The sequence below is a fragment of the Apteryx rowi genome, unplaced genomic scaffold (assembly GCF_003343035.1).
Source record: "Apteryx rowi isolate R43461 unplaced genomic scaffold, aptRow1 scaffold_3, whole genome shotgun sequence".
Taxonomy (NCBI): Eukaryota; Metazoa; Chordata; class Aves; order Apterygiformes; family Apterygidae; genus Apteryx; species Apteryx rowi.
The window spans coordinates 6,021,161-6,034,260 of record NW_020449418.1 but is presented as its reverse complement, the minus strand read 5'-3'; the positions used below and the strand labels follow the sequence as shown (position 1 = coordinate 6,034,260).

At 48.6% G+C, this 13,100-nt stretch overlaps 1 protein-coding gene across 1 annotated transcript in view; it reads right to left on the bottom strand.

Moving 5' to 3' along the window:
* The window catches only part of SH3PXD2A (SH3 and PX domains 2A), a 217,631-nt gene extending 204,912 nt beyond the window's left edge, over positions 1–12,719 (bottom strand). The window contains exon 1 of the mRNA XM_026069724.1: positions 12,645–12,719. The gene's annotated coding sequence lies outside the window, so the exon portion shown is untranslated. The remainder of the gene's footprint in view (positions 1–12,644) is intronic.
* Positions 12,720–13,100: the final 381 nt, after the last annotated feature.

Below are 13,100 nucleotides of genomic sequence, written 5' to 3'. Positions count from 1 at the left end.
TGGTGAATCACAGACATCTCTGCGTTGACACTGGTGCCTCAAAGAGCGGCTTCAGTATAGAGCCCTGTTTGCACTGCACATTTACAGAAATGGCCTTAAACACGTGGCTGCTCTCCTGAGTCGCTGTTTAGTCCTTTCATAGCTTGCTCACAGCTTCTGCCAATCAAGAATTTGTCGGCGACTAGCTCCACTCAGAAGTGCGATCCCCCACACCGGACTGCAGCTCCCCTGCTCTGCTCCTCTTTCGCACCCTCACGGGGTCCCAGCTGCACTGTACTGAATCCCATATGCAAAGGTCCACTTGCACCACAAGGAAAGTCTGCATCTCATGTGACCCTTGCTGCAGCCCTGGTGGAGACCCAGGCCCCAACGGAAAGCTCTGCTAAGTACCTGCGGTTCCTACCCAGAACAAATCTCTCTGGGTTTGGATTTGGGTCAGAAAGAGGCTGGAAGCATGCCCTGAGGACACAGCCTGCAGAGACCTGCAAACTCAGCTTATCTGAGCTGAAGCCAGGTTCCCTACCATAAAATTTCAACAGAGCAGCAGGGACCCAAATCTGTAACATCCTGTGACTACTAGCACTGACAAGTGCTTCAGACACTGAAGCGAAATCACAACTGCCCTAATAGGTTTGCGTTTACCTTCCAGGAATCTCTCTTGGGCCTGTCTGGATTTCAAAGCCTTGTCCGGCTCCAGACCCCACCGCGGCAGCTTCCTCTCCCCTTGGGTGACTGTGTGTAAAATGAATGAGAACAGAAGAGCCCAAGCCCGAGCCCATGCCCTTTCCAGGCACGGTGCTTCTCACAGTCCCTCCCATCAAACAAATATCAAGAGACCATCAACTCTGATGGTATCTGCCATGCTTCTCTTGGGCATGGTCAGGGAACAGCAAATGCTAATCCAATTTAACTCTGTGGGACACCATTAAATGGTGTCGCTTCACAAGGGCGAGGAAGAAAGTGTAGTTACCAGCCTCAGCTGTGCCAAAGGATCTGACACCCTACAAAAGTTCAGGCTTTCCCTTCGCTGTACAGATCTTACAGACCAGTGCTCTCCTAAGAGGAGAGAGGAAAGCTGGGGAAGCAGAGCCCCCAGTTTGCAGGGTGTTGCTCAAATGAGGCACCCAGGAACGAGGGTGGGAAAAACTATGGTTCCCACAGATCATGTATATTCTTGCTTTCTGCAAGACCTCACCACTCATCTGCTCAGCAGCACKGCTCCTTAGTGGGTTTTGCTGCCCTGATCACTTCACTGAAGACTCACCCATACTTCCCCCAAAGCAGGGAAAGCGGAAATTGCAAAAGACAGTTCTGCAGTGGGAATCCTTGTGTTTTCATGAGAAATGAAATCACTCTGGCTGCCAAAAAGGAGAAATATGCTGCGACTCTCAGTGAACAGGAAGGGAAAAAGGTGGGAAACAAACTCCTAACTTCATGCTCCACGTGCTTCTCCTGCAAAAAGGTGAGTTATTCAGGTACTACGAGGCAGAAGCAAACAGCACCCGACACTCACAAATCAGGCTGGAAGCGAGCCCGATGAGGAGTCTTTCCTACAGCAGGCAGGACTACGCACAGTCCGCGGTGGAAGAAACACTAGCTGATTATTTTGTTTGCCCCTTATGCAAACCCTGGCTTAACAGCACCAAGAGCTATGGGTCCTTCTTGACACAGCTTTTCCACATTGGAGGCTGTACAAGCAGAAAGCCGGGAGGGGTGAGGTGGCAGGGAAAAGAAGCCTGCCAGAGCCCTGCATAACCTTTCCATTATGGCTGGGCAATTTTCTATTTGCACTTAAATGCAATAATGTAAATAAACTYCCCATAACCCTTGCAGGGCTATTTAGGACGTTTGTGAAAACAACCAGCTCCTCTCATCGTGAGCCAAGGGATGCGAACACAACAGGCACTTCTCATCTCAGTCTCTACACACTTAATGAAAGTGAAGGATTGTATTCCCCACACAAAAGCGGAATTGTGTTTCAGGGCTGGGGGTGTGAACTCCATGCGATTTTCCGGCAGTATAAATAATTGAAAGCTGAGTACGATTACTCGAGTGGTGAAGTGGTGCAGAGGGGGGTTGAATTGTCATGCCTGAACTCTCTGGACTTGGGTGCTTCAGGGAAGAAAGGCCACAGAAGGAACTCGCCAAGGAATTTCATTTTCACACAGAGATTCCAGAAAAAATGAAAAGGCTAATCTTGATCTCTGGTAAAAAGGAAATACGCTAATAAAGCGGCACTTTGAGAATTCCCTGCCAGTGTGTGAAAGCAGCCCCGAAGCAGTAACTTCAGCCGGGGTCAGCCCCGCAGCCGAGCAGCTCTCCTGCGCTTTATTGTTCCAGCAAACAAAACCTGGAACAAGGTTAACAAACAAGCRGGCTCCTCCCAAGGCTGCACTTTAAAACCTGCTGTGGAGACCTAAATGGGCTATGACAAGACCTTCCAGCCCAGGAATAGTGAAGATGGAGGTGGGATAACATGGGAGGTATGCACAGAGCCTGGACACGCTCTGCTGAAGAAAGACTTTCCACCCCGTTTTACAGTGATTCTGCAGAATCCCCTGTATGAGATATGGGCCAGGGACACAACCAGCAGGTACAGGCCCACCTATACCAAAATGTTCACACTGTGGTTCACAACATTTGGAAGTTTCAGGGGTGTTTGTGCATTTCTAATAGCACCACAACCTTGTGCAGACTCGTGTTCCTGACGCTTTTAATTTGTAACAGCAAAAGCAACCAACAGCAATAAAAGAAAATAGGTCTGAATCCTCCTCAACTGATGTAAATCAACTCAGGTAATTTGGGAGAACTTGTTGTATGTCCTCTCTGTGGATGTATCCAGGAGAGTCCTTCCCACATAGCAGGGCTGCACTGTCCTCGCGCCCCTGGGTAAGCGATAGGCATAGGATGTAGCTACTGATAACAAGAATTTCCACAAACCAAATCCCAAAAAAGCAAGGGAACAACTCACAGCAAATAATCCTCTTAACTAATTTCACTGCTTCCTGTGCTTACAAGAGGCCCATAAACGAAGTCTAATATTCCTGAGTTTGGAAACTATTCCCTCAATGATTTTGGTGGGGAACAAGCTTGTGTATCTCAAGTGGTGGATGCCAAGGGAGCATCTGACACTAGTATATAAGCTAACCTTTCTGTTCCCCAGTGGAACGGCTTTAACCCTTTATAAATCAGATAACCACTTCCTTGTAGTGTGAATTCATGCACTGGGAAATCTGCTATCCATTATAATTGTACAGCGCTCCCTTGAGATCCTTGGTTTGGACAAGGATGCCCAATTTGAACTCTTTCTAGATAGTTCATAAAAAATGCATAAAAACAAGTTGCCTAGAAAGCAGGTAAAGCAATTTGGTTACAGCTTCCAAATAATATTCATAGAGACTTTTTCAGTCTTTGCCCAGTTCTAAAAATACTATCTCAGGAATATGTGAACATCTGGCAATGTGGCATCGCTTCACAGCAGTCAGAGCTGAACTGGAGAGGGAATCTGAACTAGAAACCGGCATCACAGCTGAACTTTTTCAAGAGCTTTTGCCTCTTTGGGCCAAGAGCCTTTAATGCAGGCTTCTCTCTCATATTAATAAAGTCAATACACCTAAAAAACACACCCCACTGGGCTCTTAATAGGCAGTGAGAGTTCACCACCTCAGAGCTCTGTCACTCACTCGCAGCTCGCAGCATGAGGTTTCTCTGGAGCATTAGGCTTATTAAACAGTAGAAACAGTAGGACTGGGCTTGYCTGACATGGTCAGATCCCCCATCAGCACAGTGAAGTGACCCAGCGTGCCGTGCTGCTGCAGCAAATACCATTCATTGCTGCATTGACTTCCCAGCATCCAGCAGGATAACGGCATTTTGTTACGGGTCTCATTTCTGAGATTTCCCCGACTGTATCTGTACATCTTCTGCAGGAGGAAGCTGCAGTCCAACCGCCTGCACTCCGAGCACTTGCTGCGGGCTCCCGACCAGGACACTTCCCTYGGCCGCTATCGTAGGGGCCAGGGGTCCCAGAGGAAATCTGCTTTATGGGCGCTCCCTCTCCCACACAAAATCCGAGTTACTTTAGCCCCACACCCTGACGCACCTTCCCCACTGAGCCCCCAGCCTTCAACAACCCTTTGCGACACCCCTGATCTTTCTAAAAACACCCTACTCATCTATCTAACTACACACAGAGCCGATAGCTTAATTAGACTTYGTTTTACTTCTATAATTAGGAGCCTGTCTAAAGAGCAAGCTACAAGTTGAAGACTAACAAAGAGCTGCTGGTGTTGAACTACTGCTCAAAGGCTGCAAAAGGCAGGAAATCAGCAGCAACCGTGAACTCCCTCCAGCAATCAGAGCAGCTCCGAATTGTGCAGCCCCTCGAGAGCGGCTCAGGTTGTTGTAGCACAGCAAGCGAAGGGATCACACGGATGGGGGACAAAATTCATCTTCAGAGTGGCCTGCCACTCAATGTCATGCTTCTGCAAGACCTTACAAGTAAATATAGCATTTAATTTGGGAGAGAGAAGGAGAAAGCTTCTTGGTGATGTAATTAAATATTTCAGTACTGCTGATCCTACACACAGGATAGGAACACCAAGAGAAAAAAGGACTTGTCTACATCTGGGCGAATATCACTATTCTGTGTATGAATACCTAGGTGGTGCAATGACACCAAACAAGTGCCCGTCACTGATACCATGGTGGGATCCAGGATCTCGGTCTTACGCAGTATGGAAATGGAAGTGCACGCAACCCTGCGAGAGGAAGCATCCAGAGGTCCCAGTCCACTGTGAGGTGAGGACAGCTAGGGATCCCTACCTCCCACCCACAGCCCCAAAACCTCACTGGCCCCTTGTCCAGAAAGTGTAAGATTTTTGTGAGCTTTACCTGTATTGCGATACCTTTTGGGCACAGTCAAAGATGGTACTATGGGATGCTGGCAGGAGAGTCACCTAGCTCTGACCCACTGCTGCCCACAGAGAAACTAAAAACCTTAATCCTGTGATAGCAAAGTAGATTCTCTCACCTCTACCAAGGGACATTCCTCCTGAACCCTCAGCCCACACTTTGAGGAGCAGGTTGAGCCAGCAAGCCACTTTCTAAGCCCATCCTGTGGGTGGCTGGACCTGCAGATGGGGCAACCTGGAGAGCATTTTAACTTGGCACTGAGCTGCAAACTTTTCCCTACAGCCACCATGCAGAAGATTCCCATGCTGTGGCACACGGGCAATATTCAAGGGTCATCTTTATGTTTCAACAGCACCCACGTGCAAAGGCGGTGGGGTTGCCATAAGCTTGGTCCCTTTCACAACTGCAGGTTATTTGTGGTGTTCATCAAACATGGGCTCTATTGTAGCTTGGCAGGCACTTTGCCATTTCCCCGTCATGGCCCTGATCTTTGTTTGATGTTGAAAGTCTCTTTAGAAACAAATACTGGAAACTGAACAGATTGTTTTGCGAAGCAAACATTTAAATAATGATGGAAATAAGAATTATAAACAATTCCATTTATTCACTGAAGACAAAGATACTGCCCCAAGCCAGATGGTATCCTAAATGCATCGATCAAGTGCTAGGAGGAAAAACTGCATTTAAACAGCCTTTAAATTAGCTAAGACAATTGTTTCTAGCTCAATAACCACATTAGCTATTAATATTTTTTTTCCAGGACCATCTCAATTCCCCCAGCAAGTCCTGCTACTGGCAGGCTGGCCACTGGGCTGAGCTGATCCACTTTTATGAAGGAGTAGTTAGGGGTCCCCGCTATTAAAAGCCAAATATCTGCGTCTCAAGCACAGCTGCACCATGTGCTCCAGCACAGTTGCTGAAATGCAGGAGGCATGGTCAGCRCTCACAACCAGCAACGCAGGGCTTCTCCTGGAAACCTGGTATTCCGGATCACCTGCAAACCTTGCTGGTTTCTCCACACGCATTCGGGACTAGCAGCAGTAGACAAATGGCCCGTGTTTACTCAGAAGAAAGGACGTGCCATTTCTCCCCAAGGGGCCAGAACTGACCTTTTCGAACAGACATGTTGACAGAGCCACGTTCTGATTTCCTCTGAATTTTCCCAGGCTTGATTCAGTTCCAGTCCTGTTCTTAAGGAAGCTGTTTTCAAACCAAACTGTAAATCCTAGCTGCTGGAGTAACTCCATCCCCACTGGCGCCACGACCATCAGGGCCAGCTCTGAAGCCGAGACCTGGGTCTGAACCTTGTGGGTTAGACATGGAGCCGGGCATCTGGTCCAGAGGGCCATTTCACAGCAGCTCTCATTTTCTACAGCAAGGCCAAAACGCTGAGGCCCAGCACCCCACATCAAGGGAACAGGAACGGGACAGATGTGATCTTTGTGACCCAGACCCATCCTGGCCAAGGCCGGCACAGCCCAGAGCAGAGGGAAGCATGCTTTGACTGCAGAGCCCAGATTCTCCATGGTGAATGCAGCCCAACAGGAATAAAGCCAGTAAATAAAAACTTCCCTTTCCCTGCCTTTGCTTTACATTTCTCTGCATGCACACTACATCTTGATCCCATCTTTTTCCATGCTGTCCCTCCCCACCTCCTCCCATGCCCTATTTGACCCCGCCTTCTCCTCCAGCTCTTCTGCCTGTTTCCATATGCCCCCTCATACGCACGCACGACCCACAGCAACACTCCCCGAGCTCGTCAGAGGCTGGGAATCTCTTTAACGTACACCTCCCACACCGCAGCAGAGGCAAGCTGCATCACGCGCGCAGCCACAGCAGCAGCCCTCTTCCCTTCCCACAGCACCAGCAGTACGTGCCGGTGGGACCTATGGAAGGGGCAGCCCTCACACGTACGGAGTCACCACCACTGGTGGGGTTGGCTGAAAGGACCCGGTGGTGACTTCTGCTGCAAAGACCCAACAGGTTGAGCGTCAGGAGGCAGTTTGCAAACTCGGGAACACGCTCACCCCATTGCAGGTCTTATCAGTCATGCAGAATATAGGTAAGTTTGGCACATGTTTGAGCTTGTCAATTCACCACTCCTACAGAGCTAAAAGCATGAACATGACAACACAGAATATCGTAGGTCCTACAAAAACATCATTACTGAGCTAGACTACTGACTACCAGATAGACTACCAGATTTAGAGACTAAATGGGCCTACGTGGGCAATTAACCCAAATGAACGAACGGAGTCCATATAAGAAATGTCATTTAACTCCTGAATGAGACTGAGGGTTTCAGCAATGAACGTCACAGCTGCTTAGCGTGGGCGCCCTTGCTGTGTGCGTGCAGGGGGGAGAACAGGGGGCTCCAAGGGTGGCATCAACACAGCCCCACTGCACAGCAGGAACCCACCTCGCAAGTACCCAGCGCCAACCCTGCTTTGCTCTGCCCMAAAAAAACAGCACCCCAAAGCCTCCGGGTCCAGTGTCATATCACAGCAACGCTGTGAAATACAGAGTGCTCAGGCACGTGCCACACTTACGACCACCAAACTGCAATGAGAGTGGGTGTTACAAAATTTGATGCTGTTTTGGGAACAGAAAAAAAAGAGGTGTTTATACAGAAGAGCACGTTACGGAAGAAGGATCAATAAGTGTTGTGCTGATGAACTCCAGTCTGAATAAGAAAAGGAGAGTTACAGATTGCAATTACCGTTTTTATGGCACTGTTTTTGTTTAATGTGCTCTTCAGTGCTCAGTTACTCCATTACAGCATTATAAACAATCAGGATGACCCTAGCAATAACAAATGAAGCTCTTGATGTTTTATCATCAGCCTGGAAATAACTTACAGCACTTTCCACTTCCTAATAAAATTCTTGATATTCTTTATTTTATAATGTTCTAATTGGCTGCTAGTGAGATCCTCTTTCTGTGCCACTTTGAAGAAAATCTGCTTAGATCAGCAGACCGCATCTGGCAGATAATTTTTTGCTAACTGATACACGAAGTAAATGCTCGAATAGAGCTTTGTTTATTTGCCTTTTCAAAATTGTGACATTTCGGATGTCGACTTGTGGCCAGAACGTCTCTGTGGGTCATTGTGCTGAGCGCCTGCCTCCTGCCCACCTAACGTTCCCGCCGCCGCTCCGGCGGGGACACTGCTCGCCTCTCTCGCACGGCCAGAAACGCAGCGTGGGATCACGGCAYGCCGCTAAACCAGCTGCTGTGCTTTGCCTTGGAGGAAGCTGCGTTTCACTGCCGTGAGAAAGGATCCTTCCGCAGCTCCGAACATGACAGGATGGACGTGCCTGTAACACTGCTGCTTCACCTCCCTCTAACCCATCACTGCTGGCAGTTTAAGCTAAGGCAGCAGTTTCTGCACCGAAGCATGGCCACATTTATCCCACTCACTCTGCTGGGGAAAGGGTTTCTTGGCAGAACAGCAGCCAGGTGGGRTGATAATATCCATAAAACGTCCAAAGTGGTAGCGAGCAGATGGCAGGGTGAGGTGGGCAAGAGGAAAAGAGCCATCCTTCAGATTTACTAGCTGCAAACTCTGTTGCTGCTTCCCAACCAAGCATGGTCRCTTGGAGGGTGAGCTGGCTGCACCCTTTGCCTTACACCTCAGGTAATTTTTTTACACGCAGGCCTAGCTGCAAATCCCCATCCTCCTAAAAGCATCCAAAAACACTTTCCAGCAGGAAAATTTGGACCTTACATCTGTAAATGTCTTTTGCTGCATAATGCAGAGTGGAAATGCCAGGAATTATCCCTGCTATCCCAATAAAACAATGTTCATTCTCAGCTCCTGTGATGACAACAGGAGCATTGCTGACCTGATCTACCCACTCAGGACAGGACTCTGCTCCCGCCACCAGCGAATCCATCAGCAATGGTGGGAGACCTTGGACGTGCCGAGGGAACGTGCCACAGTGAGCCACCGGCCTGCTGTGAGGGGCAGCACTGGCCACAGAGAAATGTTCACATCGGGCTGCAGGAGCCTGTCCCCAAGCAGACCTGGGGCTCAGCAAAGGAGGACAGTGCAGGGGTACGTGGGGGTGGCTGTCACCAACCAAAATGCAGGGGGGACCTGGAACATGTGCTCCCATGTGCCGCCCAAGAGCCAAGTACCCAGGTGCAGCGTGCATGAAAGAGCAGCACTTAAAATATTACATTAGAAGTGGCTTTGACCCCACGCGGTGCTCAGGTGTGAATGCCTCTCCAGGGTGGAGGACAACAGATAATTGGACTTGACAAGTAATTTATTGCACTGCTTTCATCTATGCAGAGTTAATTCAATACTCGCAATCCTATTTACTGAAACACTAGCACCCATATGTGTGCTGCTGCCACAATTTGACCCATGCCTACCAGCAGATGTGACTTGCTTGCACAATTAAATAATGCAGCTACACCCTGATTTAATTTAAGCCCATATTTATAGATCCCCAGGCCTCATTCAAGCAGCACAGGGCTGGCATTTGGCTTGTTGCATTGGGTTTTGTTTGTTGTATATCTCGCACATTCATGGGACAACCTGCAGCTCCAAAATCTCATGGCATGTCCAGATTCACCGCCCTATTACTTATCTTGAAAATAGCCTGGCTCCCAATTCAGGCATATGCTGAAATAGCACCGCTGAACTTTTCTGGGAATTGAATCTTTGGGACAGAGCAGCCTCTTACCGCCTGCAATGCCTCAGAGTATTTGCTAGGAAGCGTTTAAAAAACCCAGTATCTAGTAATCCAAGGGCTCTCAAAACCGCTGAGCCATTTCCCGCAGACACTGCCATTTGGGGAAGGGTGGACTCTTCTTTAAAGAAACATGAAATTGTAGTAGTGAAATTAATTATTTGTATTCCTCCTCCTTTGCCTCTGGGCAGCCTCCTGGGTTTCCCCACGAGTCCTATCACGTGTCGCTGTCAACATCAGGCACCACAGCCCTGATTAAGTCACTACAAGCCAGCCCTGTTACTCCACTGCCAGTTGAGAGCAAAGTGAAACACATGCGGGCGCAGGAAGCCCTGGAGCGCAGCTCCGTCATGGACGCGGTGGGGCAAGTGGGGCTGCTGGGGACCTGCAGACTCCAGCTGCTCTGGACGCGTGCAGTGCTGTGATTTGGCTGAGCGTTACTCACTGTTTGCTTGGTTTTCTCCTGGAAGCGTCACAAGGGGAGAGCAGGGACTTGACGAAAGTAGATCCATTACGCTACAGCGCACCATGCTACTGTGCATGGCATCAGGTAGCAAAACCCAGGTCCAACCAGTCCCACAACGCTAGGGGGAAAGTTCAAGCTTCCACCAAAAATCTGGGGATCACAGGTCACACCCTTACCTGGAGCAAAGTAAAGGGGATCCAAGTGGACCACCTCAATCCTCAACAAGCAGGTAGCACCCCCAACGCCTGTCACATGTCCACGGCCAAGAGTCAGGTTCAGACACATCCAGAGTTTGGGGAATGGGCGCTGGCACTCCCATAGCGGTCTCCTCTTTTTATTGTGAAATGCTCTACTCTGGGCTTGCCATTGCAAATACATCACTCATGTATTCAGGGAATCTTAACATGAACTATTGTTCGCACTGGAAGATGCAGCCCAGCCTAGACCCCCATTACAGGCCAGTCACAGTTCAGAGAGCAAATATGGGGAATCCTCCACTCCTAAATCCTGAAACAGCTGCTTTACAAYACCAGGCACATTTTCCAATAAATGCTATGAAGCTGTCCCTGTTGCAGCTGCCTGAAGCCAGGGAGAGACCAGGAGCAGGYCTGCCAGATATGGGGAGCTATTAACCAAGCATTAAGCACAGGCAATTGCAAGCAGCTGGCGCAGGGCTTGTGGAGCTGTTATATGAGATTAATTTATCCTTTCAGTGCCTGCTTACCCATTTGCTGCAGGTAACACAGCATTTGCCCTTGAGCAAGAATCACTGCACATGAAGCCGTAAGCAGTAAGTGCAAGGGTTTCCCCAAATGCCCTGACCTTTTGGTTGCTTTTCCCATTCCCTCCGCAGGCTTCAAAATTAGAATTGTAAATCCGTGTTGCAATTCAAGATCCAAAGCTTATTTCCCTTTCCTCACATAGGAGATGCTCTGGCAGCATCAGGAGCCCAGAAAAAATAATAGAAAAGAAAAAAAAAAAAAGAAGCAGCAGCATCTCCAGGAGTCTAAAAGCACCTTATAGCAGCCTGAGCACACTCGGCCTTGTTCCCATTTTACAGCTGGGAAACTGAGGCACAGAAAGACACAGTGAGCTGCTCAGGGAGACATGAGGAGACTGTGGGAACCCTGGCTGAAGACTTCAGTCTCGCTGACTGTGAGCCTCGTGCCACAAGAGCTAAAGAGGCCGGTGCAGAGGGCTGACACTGTTCAYGCAGCGGTGGCCCTGACAGAGATCCCTGGGAGGGAAAAGGGTTAAAGGAGGGAATTTTGTTACTTTCTTGTCGTATTTTCTCGTGGGGGGAGAAGCGTTGTGCGAGCGGGAGTTTTCCACTGGCGCTAGGCCCCCTTGCACTTATCAATGGGACCTTTCAGGACTCACTCCCTGATTGAGACATCATTTCCTGTCCAACACACTAACCCCATTGATAACTCCAAGCTTGATGGGAACTTTTCAAACCTACCAGGAAAGGCCAGGAGACCCAGAAGAACATATACATGAAAACAGTACTGGGGCAAAAAGAAAAAGAAGAGAGAAAAAGAAATAGTTCTGGCCACAGTCCGCACACTGACAACAAACATGCAGGATTACAGAGCTGGGCATCTTTAGCAGGTACATCAGGCGCAGAGCAGCTGCTGCATGTGAGACGTACTGCTCATGCCAGTGGGACTGGCAGGCCTGGAGCTTCAGGCCAGTAAGGAGTGGAGAGAGGCATGAGAGGAAGCTGAAGAAAATCCCCCTTTTGTCTTCAAGCCATATGACAAACAAGAAACTCAGGAACCTCTACAGAAACAGTCCATTTTTCCTCCAAAAAAGCTAGAGGGTCATAGCCTATATTTTCCAAAACTGTCTAGTGACTTCAGATGTCCAAGTACTATGAAGTCATGTAAAAGGAGAGCAGTGATGAAACCAGGACTCTTCAAGGTACCTCGGACCAGGCACCCAAGGGAGGAACCAGTTTCTTCCTGATTTATCATGGCAAACAGGCTCAATGTCATTTTCCAGCACAGAGCCCAGCCAGTTGTGCATGTCCTTGATACTGGCTGTAAGGACTCACTTGGTATTCTAGCCACAGGCTGCYTTCAACCACAAGCTGCAGCCCAAAATTGACATTTCCCCCAAAGTTCAGGAGTCTCTCAAACCAGAGCTTTTGGTTTTGCCTGTCAGCAAACACAGATTTACAACCCCAGACACTTACAGTCTGGCTACCTACAAAGGTACACAGGTATCACTGGATCTGGATTATTGCTAAATAGGATACCAGCCAGAAAGCTCTCCCTAGCCAGGCAGATGCCTGGGAGCAGCAGGCATTCTCAGTGCACCTCCAGGATTTAAAATTAGACACCATTCCTGAAAATGCCAGCTTTAAATGTCTTTACAGTGCAGGTTATTCACTGTGAGCATACCACCCMCTTATCTTATACCCTGAAGGATCGAGTCTGAAAAATTCCAAGATCATAATATGTAATAAACCAAACAAGCACAAAACCTTACTTAAATGCACCATTAAACCAGTCAGAAACGTGACTGGAAATAATGTTTTACGTTACAAAAGACAGACTTACCTGCAGGTCAAAGAACTTGCTGTATCTTCTGTAGATGATCTGGGAAGTCAAGTCAGACCATGTCACATTTATGATATAGACCTGTTCAGGAAAAAGAAAAGAGAGCACAAGTCAACATGGGCCCTGAAACACAGGATACATCCAAAGGTACAACAGTCAGAACAGGTAGATTCGGTGTCTCCCTGGCCACTTCTACTCACAACAAGGGATATAACCCTGGACACAGGATTAACCTTAAAGCTGTTGCCCTGTTGTGGCTTTCAGCAGAGCTCTCARGAGGGAGCCCAGGGTGTTCTCCCACCAGTTCCCACCACCAGCTCCTATTGATTTTGCTTTCTCTGGGAGTAAAGCTTTAAATGAATAATAGCACGTTTCCTGGTCCCTGGTAGCACACCTCTGCCCTTTCTCYGCATCGGCATTACGAGTTGCTGTTCTCCTGCCCTGCACTCCAGCTTT